Below are 23,723 nucleotides of genomic sequence, written 5' to 3' on the forward strand. Positions count from 1 at the left end.
CACTTCCCCTGTGCTGTGGTGTATAACTGGAGTTGGTGGGCGGAGCCCCAGTCAGACCTGATGTCTGACCCCAGCCCACCGCTGGGGCCACAGTCAGACTGGTGTGTGCCTTCTCTTCCCCTCTCCTAGGGGCGGGATTCACTGTGGGGTGGGGTGGCCTGTCTGGGCTACTTGCACACTGCCAGGCTTGTGATGCTGGGGATCTGGCGTCTTAGCTGGGGTGGGTAGGCATGGTGCATGGGGGCAGGAGGGGCAGGCTTAGCTTGCTTCTCCTTAGGTGATCCACTTCAGGAGGGCCCTGTGGCAGCAGGAGGGAGTCAGATCCGCTGCCGGATGTTTGGCTCCGCAGAAGCGCAGAGTTGGGTGTTTGCGCGGAGCCAGCAAGTTCCCTGGCAGGAACTGGTTCTCTTTGGGATTTTGGCTGGGGGATGGGCGGGGAAGATGGCGCTGGCGAGCGCCTTTGTTCCCCACCAAACTGATCTCTGTCGTCAGGGGGCTCAGCAGCTCTCCTTCCCTTTGTCCTCCAGCCTTCCCGCTTTCTGAGCAGAGCTGTTAACTTATGACCTCCCAGACGCTAAGTCGCGCTTGCTGTCGGAACACAGTCCGTCAGGCCCCTCCGCTTTTTGCAAGCCAGACTCGGGGGCTCTGCTTGGCCGGCGAGCCGCCCCTCCCCCTGGCTCCCTCCCGCCAGTCCGTGGAGCGTGCACCGCCTCGCCGCCCTTCCTACCCTCTTCCGTGGGCCTCTCGTCTGCGCTTGGCTCCGGCGACTCCATTCTGCTAATCCTCTGGTGGTTTTCTGGGTTATTTAGGCAGGTGTAGGTGGAATCTAAGTGATCAGCAGGACGCGCGGTGAGCCCAGCGTCCTCCTACGCCGCCATCTTCCCTCTCTATTATTATTAATTCTACTGCAAATGGATTGTTTTCTTGATTTTATTTTGCATTGTTTATTGTTAATATATAGAAGCATAATTGTTTTTTTTATATTGATCTTGTATTCTACAACCTTGCTATATTCATTTATTACTTCTAAGAGCTTTTTTTGTGTGTGTGGATTCCTCTGGAGTTTTTATGTACAAGTACTTGTCATCTGCAAGTAAAGACACTTTTACTTCCTCCTGTCCAATATGGAAGCCTTTTACTTTTTATTTTAATTTTTGATTGTCTTGGTTAAAATCTCCAAAACAACGTTTTATGTCTTGTTCCTGATCTCAAGGACAAAACATTCAGTTATTTTCCATTAATTGTGTTGTTAGTTGTGGGGTTTTTTAACCTTAACATTTTCTAGGTCATGAAGTTCCCTTCTATTACGACTTTGTTGGTTTAAAAAAAAAAAAAGTCTTTTATTAAATACTTTCTGAATTTATTGAGATAATCATATGGTTTTAATTCTTTATTTTATGAATGACGTGTATTATTTTCATTGTTTTTTGCAATTTTGAATTCTTGGGATAAATCTCACTTGGCCATGGTACATAATCTTTTTATCTCATACCATATTTGGTTGGTAGTATTTTGTTGAGAATTTTACATCTATGTTCATAAGGAACATGATTTGTAGTTTTTTTATGATGCCATTTTCTGGTTTTGGTATCAGGTTCACAGGGTGTCATTGTATAACAAATTGGGAAATGTTACCTCTTCTAGTTTTTCTGGAACAGTTTATGATGGATTACTGTTAACTCTTTAAACATCTTGTAGAATTCACCAGTGAAACTGAGTCTAGGTTTTTTCTTTACTGAAAGTTTTAAAATTACTAATTCAATGTATATTCTTGTTATTTAGGTCTATTTAGCTTTTTTTTTTTTTTTGAGGCATTTTGTTACATTCGTTTCTAGAATTTTCTAGTCTAAATTACTGATTGATTGATTGATTGATTGATGTTTATATTATTTTTGAGAGAGAGAGAGAGAGAGAGAGAGAGAGACAGAGCATGAGCAGGAGAGGGAAGAGACAGAGAGAGACACAGAATCTGAAGCAGGATCCAGGATCCAAGCTGTCAGCACAGAGCCCTATTCTGGCTCAAAACCAAACCACAAGATCATGACATGTGCTGAAGTTGGATGCTTAACCGGTTGAGCTACCCAGGCATCCCTTGTCTAAATTATTTAATTTATTAACATATCCTTTTACTCTTAAGCTGTTTATTTATACCTAAGGTAGTTTTCTTGTGGATAACGTATGGTGTATACTTGGGTCTTGCTGTTACATTTGATCTGAAATACTTTTAAATAGGTGTTTTGACCACTGATTTTTAATGCGATACCTGTTATGTTTGGGTACACATTTATCATCCATCCATTTGTTTCCTTTTTCTCATAATTGTTCTTTGGCTTCTTCTTCTTTTTTTTTTCCCTAACTTCTTTTGTATTAATTATATATTCTGTTTTATCTTATTTTCAATTTTATCTTATTTTATGACTTTATTAGCTATAAATTTTTATTATTTGTTTTAAGTTTTTAGTATACATCTTTAACTTATTGTTTATAAATAATAAATGATAGTTTATACTTTACCTCCAAGTGATATTATAATTTCACATATAACAAAAGAATCATAAATTGGTGTTTCTCCATTTTTCTTCTATTGGCCTTTGTGCTATTGTTGTTATGTATTTTACTTCTACAGATGGTATAAACCCCATAATACATTGTTATTCATCTTGCTTTAAACTGCTAAATATCATTAAAAGGTCTTCAAATCTTAAAAAGAAAATCTTTTTTACATTCAACCACACAGTTATCCTATCTGAGTTTCTCTGGTCCTTTATATAAAGCCATATTTCAATCTGATGGAATTTTCTTTCTGCCTGAAGGACTTTCCTTCACATTTCATATAGTGCAGGTTTCCTGGTTATAAATCCTTTCAGCTTTTGTATATGTGAGAAACTTTATTTTTCTGTTGTAATTCAGAGATATTTTTGCTAGACATAGACTTCTAGGTTAAGAATTACTTTTATTTTAGTATTTTAAAAGTTTTCCATCATCTGGCGTGTACATTTTCTAGTAGAAGTCTTTTGTCATTCTTATCTTTGTTCTTCTCTAAGGAATGTATTTTTTTGGCTCAAGCTAATTCTAAGGTTCTTGATTTACCACTGCTTCCGAACTACTTAATTATGATGCATCTTGATACAGTTTACTTCATGTTTCTTATGCTCGAGTTCCATTTTATTTTGTAGACTTGAGGATTCATATTTTTCACTCACTTTAGAGAATGTAGACATTTTTTGTGTTCCTCTCTTTATTTCACTCCAGGGATTCTAATTCAATGTGTAGTAGGCTGCTTCAAGTTGTCACTGACCCCATGTTCCTATTTTCAATACTGTTCTTTCTGCATTTCATTTTGAACAGCTTCTATTACTTTGGCCTTAAATTCACTCATTTTTTCTTCCATAAATTCTAATTTGCTGTTAATCTAAAGCAGCATATTTTTTAAAATCTTGAACGTTTTAGTTTTTATTTCTGGGTCTTCATGTTTCCACTTAACATGCTCCATTTTCTACTGGCTTCTTGAATGTATAAAACACACTTGTAATAACTGTTTTAATGCTCTTTTTTGCTAATTTGATTGTACCATTTGGTGGTCAGTTATGAATTACTAATATTTTCCCTCATCGTAGATTGTATTTTCCTGCTTCTTTGTATATACCTGTTAATTGTTCATTAAATGGCAGATACTACCAAGTTTACCTCTTTGGCTACTGGATATTTTTATATTGTTTTAATACTCATTAATACTCTTTTTTTCCCCTCTAGGATGCATATATGATATGTGGGAACTGGCACTAGTCTGTGTTCTGTGTGAACATCAGGTATTGTTCCCTCTATTTCTTTAAGAATATTCTTTTTTTGGCCTCATCTGCATTTGGACATCTGTACTTGGCTAAAGACTGAGGTGTGATCCTCTGTAGATCTCTGGAATCCTCTGCATGTGCACTGAAGACCCCCACTATGCCCTGAAGACCGGTTATCTTGATAGCCCTGGACTCGACATAGTCTCTTCAACTCCGGGGGACTGGCAGTCTCCATTGGTTTCTTCCTCACTGTGCAATGGCCTAGAAGCTTTCTTCAAATAGTAAAGTGGGGCAATAGTAAGGCCAAATTCAGTTTTTACTTTCTCTTAGGGAAGTCCCAAGAATTTAAAACTCATGTTTCACTTGACTTTCCCTAGTGTTTCGCTTGTTTTGGGTAGGAGAGTAAACCTGGGCTCTGTTTGCTGGAAGTGGAAGTCCAATACCACATTATTATTTTTTTTAAAGTTTATTTATTTATTTTGAGAGAAAGAGAGAGCAAGCAGGGGAGGGTCAGAGAGAGAGGGAGCAAGAGAATCCCAAGCAGAGTCTGGGCTTTAATGCAAGCCCTACGCTGGCTCAAACCGTGAGATCATGACCTGAGCTGAAATCAAGTGTCGGATGCTTAACCCACTGTGACATAGGTGTCCCCAATACTACATTATTTTAATTCATTTTCATCTTTACACCAATACCAACTTTTTCTAAATTTAATGCAACTTTAGTAGTGCTAGTTTCTTGACTATATTCTTCTTTTTCAAAACTGATGTTGACTATTTGGAATTCCTTGAATAGCCATTTGATTGTTAGAATTTTCTCATCAATTTCTACCAAAAAAAAAAAAAAAAAGCATTGACAGGAATTGCATGAATTTATAGATCAATTTGCAGATGACTTCCATCTTAACAACATTAGGTTTTCCAGACTATGAAGCCAGTATATCTGTTCACTTACATATTTTCTTTTTTTAACTTTTTTTTTTCAACGTTTATTTATTTTTGGGACAGAGAGAGACAGAGCATGAACGGGGGAGGGGCAGAGAGAGAGGGAGACACAGAATCGGAAACAGGCTCCAGGCTCCGAGCCATCAGCCCAGAACCAGAAGCGGGGCTCGAACTCACGGACCGCGAGATCGTGACCTGGCTGAAGTTGGACGCTTAACCGACTGCGCCACCCAGGCGCCCCGTCACTTACATATTTTCAACGTCTGTCATCAATATTTTGTAGTTTTTACTATAGAAATCTTAGTTGTCTTTCCTTGAATTTTTGGTTAGGTATACTATGTTTTGAGGTTATTATAATTACATTTTCATTTGTGTTTTGTTAGAATGTAAAAACAATTGATTTTTAAACATGTATTATTGAAGTAGAACTGACATACAATACTATTTTAGTTCCAGGTGTACAATATAGTGATTTGACAATTCTGTACATTACTCGGTGTTCACTATGGTAAGTGTAGTTACCATCTGTCACCACACTATGGTATCAAAATATTCTTGACAATATTCTCTATGCTGTACCTTTCAGCTCAGTATGTTATAACTGGAAGCTTGTACCTCTTAATCTTCTTTATCTATTTCACCAACCTCCCCACTTTTCCTCTGCAAACCACTAGTTTGTTCTCTGTATTTAAGAGTCTGTTTTTGTTTGTTCATAAAAACTAATATTTTTATATCATCCTTGTGTACTACAACTTGATCAATTTATTTATAAGTTCTAATAGGTTTTTAAAAAATCTTTTGCATTTTCTATATACCCATTCATGTCATCTGTTAATTATAAGTCTTTTTTCTTTATTTCCTTTTTGCTTGCTTATCTATTTAGTTAATTTCTTTAGTGTACTAGGTAGGACCTCCAGTATTGTGTAGAGTAGAGGGGGAGGAATATGTGTTCTCTATATATTCCTGCACTTTGAAAGGAAGTATTCAGTATTTCACAATTAATTATGACATTACCTATAGGCATTTCATAGATACCCTTTATGAGATGAGGTAAATCCCCTTCTATACTTAGTTTGAGAGTTTTTTTTTTTTAATCCTGAACTGATTAATTTTGTCAAATTATTTTTCTGTGTATATTGAGATTATCATATGGTTTTCAAAATTAATAAATTTTGCTTTATGAAGTAGCATTTAATTCATCTTGGCAAAATGTTACATATGTACTAGAAAAGAATGTATTTTATAAATACTTAAAATTCAAATCTTCTGAATACTTACTGATTGTTTTTTAGCTACTAATACCATCAATTACTGAAAAATGATTATCATGATCTCTATGTATGACTGTGGATTTGCTTATTTCTCCCTTTAGCGATATCAGTTTCTGCTTCATGTAATTAGGTGGATACTCCTTTAGAAATATTAAATCATTTGGGAGATTAATATTTTTTCATAAATCTCATGCAACTATTTGGCTTTTTTTTTTATTGTCATATAAGATTGGCATCTCTGCCTGTTAAAGTATTGTGTTCATTTTTTTTGAAGTTATTAACATACAGTGTTATATTAGTTTCAGGCATACAATATAATGATTCAACAATTCTATACTGTTTTGCCAATTTATAATAGATGTAAATTTTGGCATGATTAGGTTTAATTTTCCCATCTTGCTACTTATTTTCTATTTGTCTCATGTTTTCTTTTTCTTTATTTCTCAAATTTTTAAAATCTTGATTAAAATTTTTTTTTAGTGCTTATTCATTTTTGAGAGATAGAAACAGAGTACGAGTGGGAGAGGGGGTAGAGAGAGACACACACAGAATCTGAAGCAGGCCCAGACTCTGAGCTGTCAGCACAGATCCCAACTTGGGGCGTGAACCCACGAACTGTGAGGTCATGACCTGAGCTAAATTCAGACACTCAACCTACTGAGCCACCTAGGTGCCCCATAATGTTTATTTACTTTTGAGAGAGGGAGAGAGTGAGACGCAGAATCCAAAGTAGGCTCCAGGCTCTGAGCTGTCCATGCAAGCCTGAAGCGTGGCTTGAACTCATGAGCCATGAGATCCTGATTTGAGCCAAAGTCAGATGCTTAACTGACTGGGCCACCCAGTTTTCTTTTCTTTCTTTCTTTCTTTCTTTCTTTCTTTCTTTCTTTCTTTCTCTCTTTTTTAAATTATTTTTTAATGTTTATTTTTGACAGAGAGAGAGAGAGCTAGAGCATGAGTGGGGAAGGGGCAGAGAGAGAGGGAGATAGTGAATCTGAAACAGGCTCCAGGCTCTGAGCCGTCAGCACAGGGCTCCATGCAGGGCTTGAACTCAGGGACAGAGAGATCGTGACCTAAGCCAAAGTCAGACGCTCAACCGACTGAGCCACCCAGGTGCCCCCACCCAGTTTTCTTTGTATCTTTATTTCTCTCCTTCCCACCCTACTTTCATTGGATGGTTAAAAAAAAAGTTTAGATATACTTTTTATTTTAGAAGAATTTTAGATTTATAGAAAAACTGTCAAGATAGTACAGAGTGCCATATATTTCAAACTCAGTTTCCCCTATTATTAACATCTTGTATTAGTAGATACATTTGTTAGAATTAATAAACTAATATTGATACATCATTGTTAACTAAAGTTTATCCTCTATTCACAGTTACTATGTTTTACCTAGGAGTGCCTGGGTGGCTCAGCAGGTTTAGCATCTGACTCTTGATTTTGGCTCAGGTCATGATCTCAGGGTTCAATCCCCATGTGTTGGGCTCAGCAATGACAGTACAGAGCCTGTTTGGGATTTTCTCTTTCTCTCTCTCTCTCTCTCTCTCTGCCTCTCCCCCACTTGCTCTCTCTCTCTCTCTCTCTCTCTCACTCTTTTACTCAAAATAAACAAATAAACTTAAAAAAAAAATAAAGTCTGTTTTCTGGTTCAGGTTTGTATCTAGGAAACCATATTACATTTAATAGTCCTGTCTTCTTGGGTTCCTTTTGGCTATGACATTTTCTTAGACTTTCCTTGTCCTTAATGACTTTGACACTTTTAAAGAATATTGATCATTTTATAGAATGCCTCTCAATTGAGATTTGTCTGATATTTTATTCATGGTTAGACTGAGGTTATGGGCTTTAGCAGGAATATCAAAGAGGTGAAGTGCCATTTTCATCATGTCATATATTTTTAAAAATTTGTTTTGAGTATAGTTGGCACACAATGCTACATTGGTTTCAGGAATACCACATAGTAATTCAACTTCTCACTATGTTATGCTATGCTCACCACAAATGTCATATTCAAGAGCACAAGATGTTAACCTTGATCACCTGGCTGAGGTAGTTTGTCAGGTGTTGCAGTGTAAAGTTAATCTTTTCCTTACATGTTTCCATAGTATATTCTTTGGAAGGAAGTTGCTATCCAGTATACACTTAAGGAATGGAAAGTTATGCTTCCACTCCTTGAGGGAGCGGTATCTACATAAATTATTTGGAATTCTTCTGCAGACATTTTTGTCTATTCCCTTTCATTTATTAATTTATTCAGTCATTTATTTATACCAATAAAGACTTATAAACATGTGTTTTTAATTTTTTTAAATGTTTTTATTTATTTTTGAAGGAGACAGAGAGACAGAACATGAGCAGGGGAGGAGCAGAGAGAGAGAGGGAGACACAGAATCCGAAGCAGGCTCCAGGCTCTGAGCTGTCAGCACAGAGCCTGATGCGGGGCTCGAACTCACGAACTGTGATATCATGAACTGAGCCGAAGTCCGACGCTTAACTGGCTGAGCTACCCAGGGGCCCTGGATATGTATTTTTTACATTATATAATAATCCAATACTATTTTGTTACATTGCTTAATTTTTTGGCCATTGGGAACGTTTTTGGTGTGCTTCTGTGTTCTTTGATATACCCTTAATCACCATGTCATCATGTGTCTTTTTATACAGTGATATTAATAACCATCATCTGGGTACTAGATGTGCTCATTTCTACTGGGGTGTCGATATTTCTGAGCCTTCTAAAGCAACAAAGCAATGGAATATATGTGTGAATACTAATCCACGTATATACCTATATGAAAAATATTTAGGTGGTCTGGGTTGCTCAATTGGTTAAGCTTCCAACTTCGACTCAGCTCAGATCTCACAGTTTGTGGCTTTGAGCCCCACGTCGGGCTCTGTGCCGACAGCTCAGAGCCTGGAGCCTGCTTGATTCTGTGTCTCCCTCTCTCTCTGCCCTCCACCACTCATGATCTGTCTCTGTCTCAAAAACAAATAAAACATTAAAAAATTAAAAAAAAAAAAGCATTAAGTCGTGAGGTGCTTCGGTGGCTCAGTGTGTTAAGCGTCTGACTTCCGTTCAGGTCACAATCTCATGGTTCGTGGGTTTAAGCCCCACATTGGGCTCTGTGCTGACAGCTCAGAGCCTGGAGCCTGCTTTGGATTCTGTGTCTCTGTCTCTCTCTGCCCCTCCCCACTCATGCTCTGTCTCAAAAATAAATAAACATTAAAGAAATTTTAAAGTTGTTTCTTTTTTTTTTTTTAATTTTTTTAATGTTTATTTTTGGGAGACAGAGGCAGAGTGTAAGCAGGGGAGGGGCAAAGAGAGAGGGAGACCCAGAATCTGAAGCAGGCTCCAGGTGCGGGATCATGACCTGGGTTGAAGTCAGATGCTTAACCCAGTGAGCCACCCAGGGGTCCCAACATTAAAAAAAAATGTTAAAAATGTATATATGGAACAATCTACATCTACATTAAGCTAAACATGAATTTCTACTTATGTCTCTATTTCTAATCCACTACATATGGAACATTCCACCCTCTTTTCCTTGCATATCTGTAAGCACCCACAACAACGAGAAAGTGCCTCTCTTCCACCATCTACAGCTAATTATTCGATTCCAATATACATATATAGCAGTATTCTTTCTTAATTCACACCCCTGTGGAAAATAACATTATCCAATAGAGCACAATGCTAACATACAGTGCTTTTTGCCTTTCGTCTTACGAATGTCGTTCATTTTCAAACTTAGGTCAGCACTTTTTCTATCTTCTGTTTTCAGTGAGATTGTTTCATATATTTGTAATATAATTAGGTTTTTTCTGGTTGCATTCTACATTCTATTCTAGAAACACCCAACCTTCTTAACTTTGCATAAACTTTATGTGCTGCAAAATTCTATGAGCTTTAACAAAGTGCATTTTGTCACAGATCCAACATTATAGCTTCCTTTGGTTTCTTTTAGTTTTCCATTTATTTTCTCTATTAGCTCTTTAGCTATCTTGTTTTCATACATTTGCATATAAAAATATACAAAATATGTATTTATCTTATTTTAATAATATCCCTGTAATCATAATATGCATCATTAACTTAACACTATTCTGCATTAACATAATGACAATTCCCAGATAATATTACCACCTCACTACAGAACAATTCCATTTACCTCTCATTCTTTGTACTATTGCTGCCATTTATTTTATTTCTTTATGTTATAAACCACATAATATATTATCACTACCACTTTAAATGTCATTGTCTTTTAAGATTTTGCTAAAAGGAAAAATACAGTACTTATGTTTCCCCACATATTTACCGTGATTGGCTATCTTTATTCCTTACTCTAGATATTGGTGTCTGTTTTCACTTACTTCAGCCTGAAAACTTCTCTTTAGCTTTAATTGTAGTGTTGGTATATTGAAAGTGAATTCTTTATCTGAATATTTCTTTAATATGTTGTTTTTTTAAAGTATATTTTCACTGGATATGGAATTCTAAATTGATATATTTTTTTTTATTTTCAACATTTAAAAGATGGTGCTCCATTGATGTCTGGCTCCCCTTCCTATATACATGATGTTTTATTTATCTGGTAGCTGCTTTTAGAATTCTCTCTTTATATTTGTTCCCAAAAGTTTGACTATGCTGCACCTAAGTGTGACTTTCTTCTTATTTTCCTTGGTGTTTCCTGTGCTTTATGGGTTTGTAAGTTGAGATTTTTAATCAAATCTTGAAAGTGTCTGGCCATTATTTAAATATTTTTTCTGCCAAATCTTTTATATCTTCTTATTCAAGAATACAGATGACACATGTGTTTACTAATTTAATATATTTCCCTAGGGTTCTAATCCCTTGTTTAGTTTTTTGGGTTTTTTTCCCCCTAATCTTATATCCTTGTGTGCTTTTATTTGGATAATTACTACTGATATATCTTTAGGTTCAACAATTGTTTCTACTGTTTTTTTTCTTTCCATCTTTTTTTGTTAAAATAATCTAATAAATTTTTATGTCTTATTCTGTACTTTTCAGTTCAAAATGTCAATTTAATTCTACATTATTTGACATCTCTCCTAGAATCATTCATAGTTTTTCATTTTATACTATAAATTAGTTAGCACTTTTATAACAGTCATTTTAAAATCCTTGATGACTAATTATGCCATCTGAACTATCTGTGAATTTCCTTCTGTTGATTAATTTTGCTCTTGATTATGGGCCATTTTTTTTTCTACTTCTTCATATCTTTTCACAAAGCAGCATAACATGTGGTGTGTCTGAAAGAATAATGGATATTAAATTATTGTATCTCTGTCTCTGGGATGTGCCATCTCATTCTTTAATCAGGCATCTAAGGTGAGGGGCTGCTCTGTCTGAATTTTGTCCAGACTGAATTTTTTTTAACGCACTTAATTTTTTAGAGCAATTTCAAGTTCACAGCAAAATTGAGAGGAAAGTACAGAGATATCCGGCATACTTCTTACCCCTCCCCCCCCACACACGTGGTTTCTGTGTTATTAACATCTCCCTAAAAGTGGTGCATTTTTGAAAACTGATGAACCGACACTGACACATCATCATCACCCAAAGTCCATGGTTTACATTATGGTTTCCTCTTAGTGTTGTACATTCTGTGAGATCAGACCAAATGTATGATGACACGGATCCATCATTATGGTACCATATAGAATATTTTCACTGCCCTAAAATCCCTCTGTTCTCTGACTATTCATCCCTGCCTCCACCCCTGAAGCTTGAATTAGGTTGTGCTCACCGCTGGTTTCAAATAGGATCGTACAGACTGTGCTTTGCCCCGTAGCTTTACTCCCACGTTCAGGGCTGGAGCTGGCAGTAGTTTGGGGTTTAGTATTGGTTGGTTTTGCTTCCCTTTTGTAGTATTCTTCAGCAAGTCCTGGAATCTGAGGACTGGGAGACTACACACACACTGTTTTCCAGGCTACGGTCATTTCTAGTTCTGTCACCTTTTCTGCCATTTCCTCGTCAATACTTCTGGGGAGGAGATAGTTAAATGAGGTATTTGTTTTTGCATTTGGAGCTTTTCCAGATAGCAGTCTCTCTTGCCACCCATGCTGTCATTTAAAAGTCATTTAAAAGTCTCCTTGTAAATTCTCAGGCATGCTTCCTCTCTGTACACCTGCATTCACAACAGACACTTGTCACTATTGTGACAAGGTTGACACCTCTGCACTTGTTTGTCCACCTATGAAGATTTCATTTCTTCTTGGTAGTAATTTACTGTGGCATTTTGCATCAGCTGTGATTCAATAGCTTTATAGAAAAGCCTACTTTATATTTTATCAGATTTATTCTGTTGTGAACATGGGTGCTATGTTCTTAATACCTTAAGCAGAACTGAAACTCTCCACAATCACTTATTTCTTGGGTTTCTCTAACATCCTACTCATGCGCTTTATCTCATCCAGTCTTTACTTTCCTTTTACAAAACGACATATTTGCAACAACACAACCAAAGCCATCTTTAAAAAATGGCATAAGCCTGTTTATGTTTCCCTAGTGGGTCGATGCTTTATTTTTGTATGGGAATCATAAGACACTTCTCTGGAATCCTTCGGGCAAATGCCACTTCATAACAAGGCTTTCTTTGGTTATCAGTTTATCTCCAAAGTAACCAAAGACTGTAGACATTAGATTTAAAACTGACAGATGAACTTGATTAATCTTCAATTGTTTGAAAATTGTTATATTAGTCAGCTCAGGCTGCCCTAAAATAAATAAATAAATCACAGACAGGGTGGCTTTAAACAACACAAATTTATTTTCTAATAGTTGTGGAAGCCAGAAGTCCATGGTCAAAGTGCTGGCAAATTTGATTTCCAGTGAGGGCTTTCTTCTTGCCTTGTAGGTGGTTATCAGTTTGCTGTGTCTTCACATGAACTCTCTTCATGAGCACTGATACAGAGAGAGCTCTGGTGTTCCTTCCTTCTCTTATAAGGGCGCCAGACTTATCACATTGAGGGTCCACCATTATGACCTCATTTATCCTCAATTCCCTTCATAAAGACCTTATCTCCAACTACAGTCACATTAGGTGTTAGGGCTTCAACATATGAATTTTTGGGTGACACAATTCAATAGATAGCAGTTGATTCCAATGTTATATCTAAAATTCAAATTATATTTGATTTTTATCCATATATTTTACTTGTTTATCTGTGCATTACTTATGCCTGGTTATCCAGGTATTTGAAGGCTTAGCCATGCTGTCTTCTGAATTAGTACTGTTTAGCCCCAGAAAGAAAGGATCTGAAGTCGTTTCTCCAAACTATCGTGAAGCAACAGGATAAATACTTAGTGGGTTCCATTACTGAGACTCACTGTGATTCACATGTAATTAAATGAGGCAGGACAGACTCAATCTTTTGGTAATCTTCAAATGGTAAGGATGAATCAACCTCCCTTCTCTGTGTTGTTGTACATGGAAGCCTACTTAGGATAGGAAGGAGCTCTCTCATCTTTCTCCTTGAATAAATCCTTCCATTTGTTTCCACTGTATCTATTATGGATGGAATGTAGTCTTAAGGTCTACTTTTATTTTACTCGTAGGTAGTACTCATTGTAATAGAGACCCATCATCCATTCTGTCATCAGTGATTTGTCTAAGCCAGTTATAATTCTGTCTCCCTCCTTGATTTTATCCAACAAGAATATCCATGTCACTCAACTCTGGCCTTTGGGATATAAAGAAAAGTCTGCTGTGAGGCTTCATTGAATTAGGTTATCATTCTTAAGAGAATAGAAGAACAGGTGCATGGGTTCTTGACTGAATATGAGGTCAGCAACCATTTTTTTTGTCAGTTTAATTATGAAATGAACACTGACAGTAGCAGAGCAAAGTGGTAGAATGAAGCTTTTCCCTGATAAATTGTTGAACCACTGACTTGATCAATCTTATAGCTCACTCTAGCTCTGGGTCTCCTGTTATGAGTGACATAATAAATTACTGATTTCTGTTACTTGCAGCCACATATCTCTGAAACAATACACTATCAATGGCGAGTCTGTTATGTATATGTATCAGTTCATTGGGAGGATTAAAAAACCTGCTTCTACCTTTATCTTTAGAAATAAAACCATTATTCCTTCATCAGACTGTATCCTCAATGGCTTTTCCTCTCATTTCCATGTTCTTAATATGGCCTACAAAGTCAACATAACTTTGACCTGTTCCCTATTTTCATATGTGGTAAAGAGTCACATATGCCTTTATTTAACTGCCCCAGTGAACGGAGCTGTGTCCTAGAGTAGCACCTTTTCACAAGCTATTCCTTTTCCTCTCATGGCCCTGCCACCAAATTCATTTAGGTAGCATTCAGTCATTTTTAAATTCTCAACGACAAATTTTCTCTGTGATAACTTCCTGACCAGGCCCGGCTCCCTTACTCTTTGCCTTTATAGCTTCCTGGAGTTTTGCCCTCTTAGCCCTTTCTGAGTTTGTGGCTATAGAATTGTACCATTATTTGGACATTTGTATTTCTTGATAATTATGTTTTAAGCCTCAAAACGTGAAGTCTGCTTTGTTTTTGTCTGTTTCGTAACATACACACCATACACAGTGTCTGTACTAGTTTGCTCTGGCTGTGGAAGCAAAATACCACAGACTGAGTGGTTTAAACAGAAGATACTTATTTCTCCCAGTTTTGGATGCTAGAAATCCAAGATCAAGGTTTTGGAAATTTTGCTTTTTTTCTAAGGCATCTTTTCTTGGCTTGTAGATAATTACCTTCTTGCTATGTGGTTTCATTATCTTTCCTGTGTGTGTATACATCCCTGGTCTCTCACTTTCTTTCTCTCTCTCTCTCTGTGTGTCCAAATTTTCTCTTTTTATAAGACTATCAGTCATTAAAAAAAAAAATACTGGCTATATTGTATTAGGGCCCATCCTAAAGGCCTCATTTTAATTTAATCACTCATTTACAGAATTTATCTCCAAATATAGTTGTATCCTGAGATATTGAGAGATAGAATTTCAGCAAATAAATTTTGAATGAAACTGTTTAATACATAACAGTACCTAATATAGTGCTTTGTCATAGGAAGTGTTCATCAAATAATTTTTTGTGGAAAGAATGAATACAGAAGTGGATTTTTCTAAATATAACATAATTAAAGCCAACTACCATGCTCATTTCTTGCCTCTGATTACAGTCTGGTGAGTGTGCATCCCTCTATTAGAGAAGAGTCTAGAAAAGGCAAAATAGTTCACTTATTATTTTCCATGAAGTAGAGTGGTGATTCAAAACTTTCATATGATCTTGCCACCTTTCTACCATCCCATATTTAGATGAAGGCAATTGAAATGAGGTATGTGTTTGACTGGTAAAATACAAACACACTCTCATACACACACACACACACATTTAAAAAAAACAAAAGAAATACATTAATTTACAATTTTACATGGTATTTGTCTAACAAATATATTCACTGTAAAGCCCTATTGAAAAAAAAAAGTCCCTTATACTATCTAGGGGCAGTTGGATAGTTTTAATGTTCATTTAGCAAGTTTTAATTGACCATCTACCACGAACCAGCTAGTAGCTCAGGAACTGGACATAAAAAGTGAATGATTTACAATATTATTTTAAGACATAGCCTAGATGAGGAAGACAGACAAGAGGAAAGTACATCTAAGTTTTTTTTTTTTTTTAATGCTGAGAAAATAGAAATTACAGGATATTATGGAAGCACTATCAAGACTACCTGACCCAATCTGGGACTGACCCAATCTGTTGTGACTTTTTTTGACTGCAAGTGATAGAAAACCCACTCTGAGCTGGCTATTTTTTTTTTCTTTTTTTGAAAAAAAAAAAAAAAAAAAAGATTTATTTGGTTCAGAATCTGAAGAGTCCAGGAGTACAATGCTTTGGAAAGCAGTTGGATTCAGGGCTCAAGGAATGTCATGGTCCTGAATTTCTGTCTCTTGGTTTTGCTCAGTACTGGTCCATGTGGTAGTTTCTCTTCAGGCTCCAGCAGGTGGAATCTTGCAGCAGCAGCCCTACTCTACAGTCTTACTTAAAGTCCAGGGGAAGAGAGGCCCTCTTTTACAGCAGCCATCACAAACACCAGAGGATTCTTACTGTATTCGCTCAGTCACATGTCGATCTCTCAGCTAATCACTATGGCCAGGATCATTGGATGAACTGACCCAGTTAGTATCCAGTCAGCCTATAAGGGCTGAAAATGAAGAGATAGTGAAGCCCAGATGAAAACTGAAAGAATAAGGGCACCTGGGTGGTTCAGTCAGTTAAGCGTCTGACTTCGGCTCAGGTCATGATCTCATGGTTCATGAGTTTGAGCCCCGCATTGGGCTTTGTGTTGACAGCTCAGAGCCTGGAAACTGCTTCAGATTCTGCATCTCCCTCTTTCTCTGCCCCTCCCCTGCTCGCTCTCTCTCTCTCTCTCTGTCTCTCAAAAATAAATAAACATTAAAAAAATTTTTTTAAGAAAAAAAAGAAAATTGCAATAATGTTCATTCATCCATTCTGCAAGTCTGTATTAAGCACCTGTTATAACCAGGATCCATTCTAGGTGTTAGGGAGACAACAGTGGCCAAAATAGAATCTCTGATCTCATGAATTTTATATTATATCGGGGCAATGATAAATGAATAGGTGCATAAGTAAATATGCAATACACCAAATAGATATAAATATTATGTTGGGCAAGAGGTTCAGGGCATACAGTGGTGTTGGGCAGAGGATTTGCTACTTATGAGAGTGGCCAGGAATGGTGGCTCTGATAAGGAAATCTGACATGAGGATCCATTAATGCATCTATTTAAGTGAGGAAGAACAGTCCAGACCAAAAAAAAAAAAAAAAAATGTGCAAGGCCATGACCTGGAAGCATGTTTGCTATGTTTGAAAAAAGCAAGGAGGCCTGTGGGCCTGGAGCACAGCAAACCATGAAGAGAGAGGGGAGGATATCAGATCTGGTGGAGAAAAAACAAATAGGGTCTTAGAAGCTAAAATAAAGATGTTGGCTTAATGATATGGGACCAGCAGTGGGATTGGGGAAAGGAATGACATGCTTTGATTTGTGTTTTAAAAGGATAATTCTTGCAATTGTGTGTGTCATAAACTGTAGATGGATAAAGGTGTAGGTGGACCAATTTATAGACTACTAACGTAATCCAGGCAAGAGATCATCTTGACAAATAACACCTTTGCCTACAGGGTTATTGGTTGTGGTGTGGAAAAGTGGTCTGATACAGGATATGTTCTGAAAGCAGAGCTCATGAGGACTTGCTGACAGATACAAGGTGTGGGAGTAAAAAGGAGGAGTTATAGATGGTTCCAAGTTGTTTTCCCTTGACCAGCTGGAAAAAAATGGGCTTATATTTTTGCTAAGTAGACAATATTGTAGTAAAGACAGGCTTTAGGAAGAAGATCAGAAACCTAGTTTTAGATATGCTAATTTTGAGCTGCTACTAGCAATTAAACAGAAAATATCCAGTAGGTTGTTGGATGTGTTAGTCTAGACTGCAAGGCAGAGTACTGGGTGGGTTCAAAGTTTGTGCATTGTGGCATGTAGGTGTTAGTTAAGCCAGGAGACTGCATAAGATCCCTTAAACAATGAATATATATAGGAAAGAGAAGAAGAATGAGAACTGAGACCTGGAAATTCTGACAGTAAGAAGGCAAGTTGAGGAGAAGAAAAAGGATACTACAAAGAAGGATCGGCTTGAGGGTAAAAGGAGAAACAAGTGTGGTATCTAAGATTCCAAAAAAAGAAAAGCCATTCAGAGGATAGGAGTGATCAGCCGGGCCAAATATTTCTGGTAGGTCCAGTAAGATAAGAGTGGAGAATTGACATTCGTATTTAGCTGCAGGTAAGTCATTGGTAATGAAAAAACAAATGATTGTTCAGTAGAATCAATGAATTAATGATCGACTCAGTACAATTGCGGGAATAAAAACTCATGTGAAGGGGTTTAAGGGAGCAATGGAAGGGAAGAATTCAGATAAGGTACATAGACCATATTTTTAATTTTTTTTTTTTTTTTGCAGAGAATTGTGGTCATTGGAGAGAAGAGGGGGAGGCATGAGATGGTTGTTTTTATGGTTATGGAAGTAGTCCAGTAAAGAAGGAAAACTTGATGATTCCATAGAGAGGGGACCAATTGATGGAGCAACGTCTTTAAGAAGGCAGGAGGCAATGGGGTAGATCCAAGGAGTTCACTTAGATAAGAATATGGATAGTACATCTGTAATAACATGCTCAAAGGACAAGGTAGGATAAATGAACAGATGCAGATAGGTGGGTGAATGTGTGGTTGGGGTCTGGAAGTTTTATCCTTATAGCTTCGGTATTCGTACTGCTGTAGGAAACATAGTAAATGAAAATGAAGATGTGGCAATACAGGCTGAAGGTTGCAGGAGAGAAAAAATGTACGAAATTGTTGCTGGGTAGTGGGACAATGACTGGCCCCAGCAAATATACCAGTATCATTGGGTGTTTGTGAGAGCCCTGGTGGGTCATCAATACATCAAACAGCACAGTCGTGTTTTCCTCCAGGCACTTTCCACTAGGAAAATACAAGTACAGAATGGGTAGAAAGTTGGATTTATCCAGCAGTAGGTTTCTCCAAGTACTAAGAATGTAGAGAGATTGGTGGGGCAAATTACGTGCATGCAAATTAATAGTTATAATTTTTGCATGGTCCATGGTCATAATCCGATTCAAGAGGAAAATTAAGACCAGCTACTTTTGGAAGAAAGAGACATGTATTCTGGAAAGAGTAGTAACAAATGTCTATTGTGAAATTGACTCTTCTGAACTTGGCATGCAATGTTATGTTTGGCTGTAGACTGACACACACATATATCATATCAAATCTGAATATCTCTAAATTATATAAAAATATAATTCTATAATGCTTTAAAACAACTGAGAGTAGTCAAAGTTGAAACATTTGTCCATTTATTTCTTCAAACTCATAGCAGCATAAATAATAAGAATGTGAAAATCACATGCACTTCTGGAGAAACTGATTTTTGAGAATAAGCACGTTATCTTGCAAAGAACTACACTGAATTTGGAGCATATACAATTAAATCTGACTGTAAAGGATGTATGGATTTTTTTCTGGAATGGTAAGGAAAAGAACTGATATCCATAGAACATAGTAGAAAGTGACACATGTTATTAGGAGGTCCACAGGAAATGATCTGATGTTTCACAGGAATGGGGGTATCAATCAGAAAAAGAGAGAGAATGAGAGAGAGAGACAATGCTACAGCTTCATGCTATGAAGTTTAATCATTTTCTGAATAATCTTGTTTCCAACCAATTAAATTTAGATTTGACTAGAGAACCTGGATTATTGTCACAATTGTAATAAATTGTCCACCTCATTATTTTTTGCCAACTTTTTTCTACATTTTCCTCTTGGACTGGAGAGGCTAAAAACCTGAAATTTCCTGACTCATTTTCACCAAGTTTCTGTATGCCCATTAATCCAACACCACTGTGTAAGATTTGAATACAGACCTAAGGTCAAGTGGAGAGAAAAGTGGGTGGCGGGGCGTCCATCTTGCTTGTGTGACTGGTGGAGGTGACGTGGTTAGGGAACTGGAAGCTGTCACGTCACTGTCCTGATTTAGCAGCTTCCTTCTCTGGAAGCTCCTGATGTTAGATGAGGCAGAAACAGGATGTTGTTCTAGATTTGTTGTCAAGTTGGGAGTTGTTCCTCTTATCTATTTTATCTTGCTTCCCAAGAAAGTCATTCAACACCCAGTGATAAATCTCCCTTTGTTCAAACTAGCTTGAATGGATTCTGTCCTCTGCATCAGAAACCCAGAGGAAAAAGAGAAAAAGCCTTTGAGAGCTAGAAACTTGACCTGACCAATGAGTGCCTCACACATCACAATCACCTTGAATCTATGCTAAGCATAAGCATTCCTGGGATACATTGTCTGACTCATGCAAAAGTGATCAAAGAGTCTCTATTTTTAACTAATGCCCATATATGATTCTGATGTGGCCAATCTCTACAGCAGTGAAACTTTGGTGTCCCTTGATTCAGAGAAATTATTCAGAGGTCTTAATGAAACTTAGTATCAAAAATGTGCCTGTGATTTTTCTGTGGTATGGGTTGATTGAATTTATAGGTGAAAAATAATCTTTTATTGGCAATTCCCAGATCTCTGGCATTATTGTAAATTTAGTGATATCTCAACTCACTGACCACAGAAGTGCTTATGTACCCACATAGTCATATACATAACCCAAACACCATTTTGAGATAGTTATTTTCTTGGATTTAAAAAATCATGATGTAAGGTAGCAGATATCTACATTTGGTTTTTCTTTTCAAACAGAACTGAATGTATGGTACCTCGTGCTTTGTGCCAACAATACAGTTAATGCAGAGAGATTTTTGTTTGTCTTTTTCATTAAGGAAATTTTATTCTGTCATCAAAAACAATATGTTGAAAAAAATTAATCACACTTCAGTTTTTCTCTTTTGGATATTTATAATCCTCTTCCCCAAATATTTTCTTTCCAGAGTGGCTTTTTAGGGTAGATTTTTTTTTCTAATTTAAAAACTTTAATCGTAATCTTAGATGTCCCTGGAAGTCTAAAAAAAAATACCTTCACCATAAAATAATTACTGAACAGATAAAAATTTTCCTTTCTGCCTCCTTGCTCATATAATTGCTGTAATACTTTTGATCATATTTTTTATTCTTTTCTATAATTAATTTTACATAATAAAAATCCCATTTACTGAGCATTAGTTATGTTCTAGGTAATTATCTAAACATATTAAATATATTAAATAATTTAATACACATCAATACAATGGGGATTCTTCTATTACTGTCTCCATTTTATAAGTGGGAAAACTGAGTTTCAGAAGATAAGTAAGGAAATTTTCTAAAAAAGAACCGATTCAGAAGCCTGTGATATCATGTCTCTTCTGTATTGCTGTATTTATATAATTATCTTATCAATATATTTCTTACAACAAGGAACTTGTTAAGTATGTATTATATAATAAGATTTGACCATCTTTTTACTGAAGATAATTTATCTTATCACCTCTGTCTTCTTAGATGCATTCTGCTGCAGAGAAAGTTTCCAACAATTTAGCTTCCTTAATATGCTAGATTACTAAAAACTTCAGACCAAAAGTAAAAGATCAAAATTCTTGAACATTTTGGGGATCTTGATTGGTATTTTCATAGTACATTATACATATACAACCACATCTGAAGTATTTGATTATAACCATTTCTCTAATTTCTGATGACAATAATTAAACTTTAAAAGTTTGGCTTGGGGGTGCCTGGGTGGCTCAGTCAGTTACATGTCTGACTTTGGCTCAGGTCATGATTGCAGGTTCCTCATTGATCTCAGGTTTGTGAGCCTGAGCCCTGTTGTCAGGGCACAACTCACTTCAGATCTCTGCCTCCTTCTCCCTCTGCCCTTCCCCACCGTGTGTGTGTGTATGTGTGTGTGTGTGTGTGTGTGTACGCGTGAGCACTCTCTCTCTCAAAAATAAATGAAAACATTAAAAAAAAAAAAGAAATAAACGTTCAGCTTGGTAAGTAGAAATTGGTACTTCATTGTGATTGCAATTTATACTGTAATAACGAGTGCAGCTGGTCTTGCCCCCCTTTGAACAATCAAATATTAAATGTCTGCTTACCTGTGAAATTCTCCCATACAGGGGACTCAGCTCTGTACAGCAGAAAGAATATGGGTCAGATGCTGCTGAGTACAGGTTCTGTGATGTTTGACCTGTTATTTAACTTCATTAAACCCACGTTGCAACTGTAACTAGGGGAAAGTTATAATTGGGGGAGGTGTTCTTTTCAGGATTTAAGAGAATGCTTTGTAAGTCCCATAGTCTGCTACATAAAGAATGCTCTGAAAGCGTAGTTGTCAATATTATTGTTGTTATCGTTATTATTGAATATTTGTTCATAATCTCTTTTTACTGGAGTTTTACAATTTCAATAATTTGTAAATATAATAGATACCAAATTTTCCTTATGTTAGGTGGAAGTAAAGAGAAAATCTGTGGGATGGTAATTTAAAAAATATGTTTGGGGCACCTGGGTGGCTCAGGCAGTTAAGCATCTGACTTAGGCTCAGGTCATGATCTCACGGTTCGTGGGTTTGAGCCCTGCGTCAGGCTCTGTGCTGACAGCTTAGGGCCTGGAGCCTGCTTCAGATTCTGTGTGTGTCTTTCTGTCTCTTCCCTTTCCCTGCTCGTGCTGTCTCTGTCTCTCTCTCTCAAAAAAAAATAAATAAAAATTAAAAAATATATGTTCAGTGATTTTCTAATAAAAACTAACAAAAGCACATTCCAATTATGTTTCAAAATGCAAAGGTGATTAAAAATAAGAATATTTACATATAGTAAAACAGACAAAATTTTATCAGATAAAATTTTTGAAGTTATTGAAACTTAAGGAACAAGATTAATTCTTTTGTACATGTTTTTGGAAAAAATAAAGTTGATATTTGAGATTTTAATAAATTAAAATGCTATATTAGTATCTTTACAGGGAACTTTTAGAGTCAAAATGAATATACAAAAACTTATACATTTGGTGATCTTATCATTTCATATCAATAGTTTTCCCTGTCATGGGGGGAAAAACCCAACAATTTCAAAATTACAATTATTTTCTATTATTATAACAGAATTTCAATGGACAGATTTTCTTTCTTTTTATCTACCCAAGTGTATGAAAACTGTATGCATATAAACACTCTGATTCTATCCTTAGCAAACTTACAATATTCATGAATCTAAAATCACTCTTCTTCATGTTTAGTCCAATAATGCCTCTTGTTCTCTCAAAGAAAGCGTCATATCCCCCAGATGTAAACATTGCTTTAAGAGCCAATGCCATATGTTGACAGATGGCATCCCATCTGTGGTTCAGTTATTAAAAATAAATTTCTTGGCTATGTTCAATAAATATAAGATATTCTTATCCATTTTTTTCCAGAAATGTTTAGTTTTCAACCATAGGTTTAGCAAACCAAACCACAAAGCTCAATCCTATATAATAACTTGAGTAACAAAATAAGCTTTATGTCAGACTAAAACTATATATTTAGGCTAAGATGTTCAGAAGAAAAAATATAGAGAAAGATAAATGCAAACTAACTTCTCTAAGTATTAGACTTTTGATTTGGCTCACTATACTATTAGATAGGGAATTTTAAAAAAATGTCCTCTCTTCTAGGAATCAAGTGGTGGTGGATGGGGACCATGAAATCCAAACTAGTTGAAATGTTTACGCATTGCTCGAACTCCAAAATTCTGATCAGTAGTTCTTTTCCTGCTATGTCTTCACACCTTCAAATTAGTCCATTTTTTTCCTCCACGTTTCATTGTCAAACAAGACTTTGTAGAAAAATGTAAGTAATAAACTTCTTTTCATCATAAAACGACAGAGTTTTGTTAGATAACTAAAGGAAGAAGGCAATGTGTGTCTCTCACAGTGTTTAATAGGGTAAGTTCCTTAGACAGAACTTTGATAACTTGTGATCTCAGGAAAAAGAGACAGGTAGGCAAAGCAAATGAGAATCATGTTTGAAGGCTTTAAAAAAATCAGGATCTTGGGTGTGAAAGACTTCAATACCCATATCCATGTTTCTCCTTCCCCTTGGCATCTTGGTGCTGATGACTGAAACTGGATATTCTTTTGTCCTT

At 36.4% G+C, this 23,723-nt stretch overlaps 1 long non-coding RNA gene across 1 annotated transcript in view; it reads left to right on the top strand.

The window, feature by feature from the left end:
• Positions 1 to 23,452, top strand: part of LOC121037752 (uncharacterized) — a 79,662-nt gene extending 56,210 nt beyond the window's left edge. Inside the window, exons 6-7 of the long non-coding RNA XR_005793955.1 lie at positions 3,754 to 3,809; positions 23,254 to 23,452. This is a non-coding gene — a long non-coding RNA (uncharacterized LOC121037752). The remainder of the gene's footprint in view (positions 1 to 3,753; positions 3,810 to 23,253) is intronic.
• The last annotated feature ends 271 nt before the right edge of the window (positions 23,453 to 23,723 follow it).

Source organism: Herpailurus yagouaroundi, unplaced genomic scaffold (genome assembly GCF_014898765.1).
Source record: "Herpailurus yagouaroundi ecotype Mexico unplaced genomic scaffold, PumYag 28, whole genome shotgun sequence".
NCBI classification, from domain to species: domain Eukaryota; kingdom Metazoa; phylum Chordata; class Mammalia; order Carnivora; family Felidae; genus Herpailurus; species Herpailurus yagouaroundi.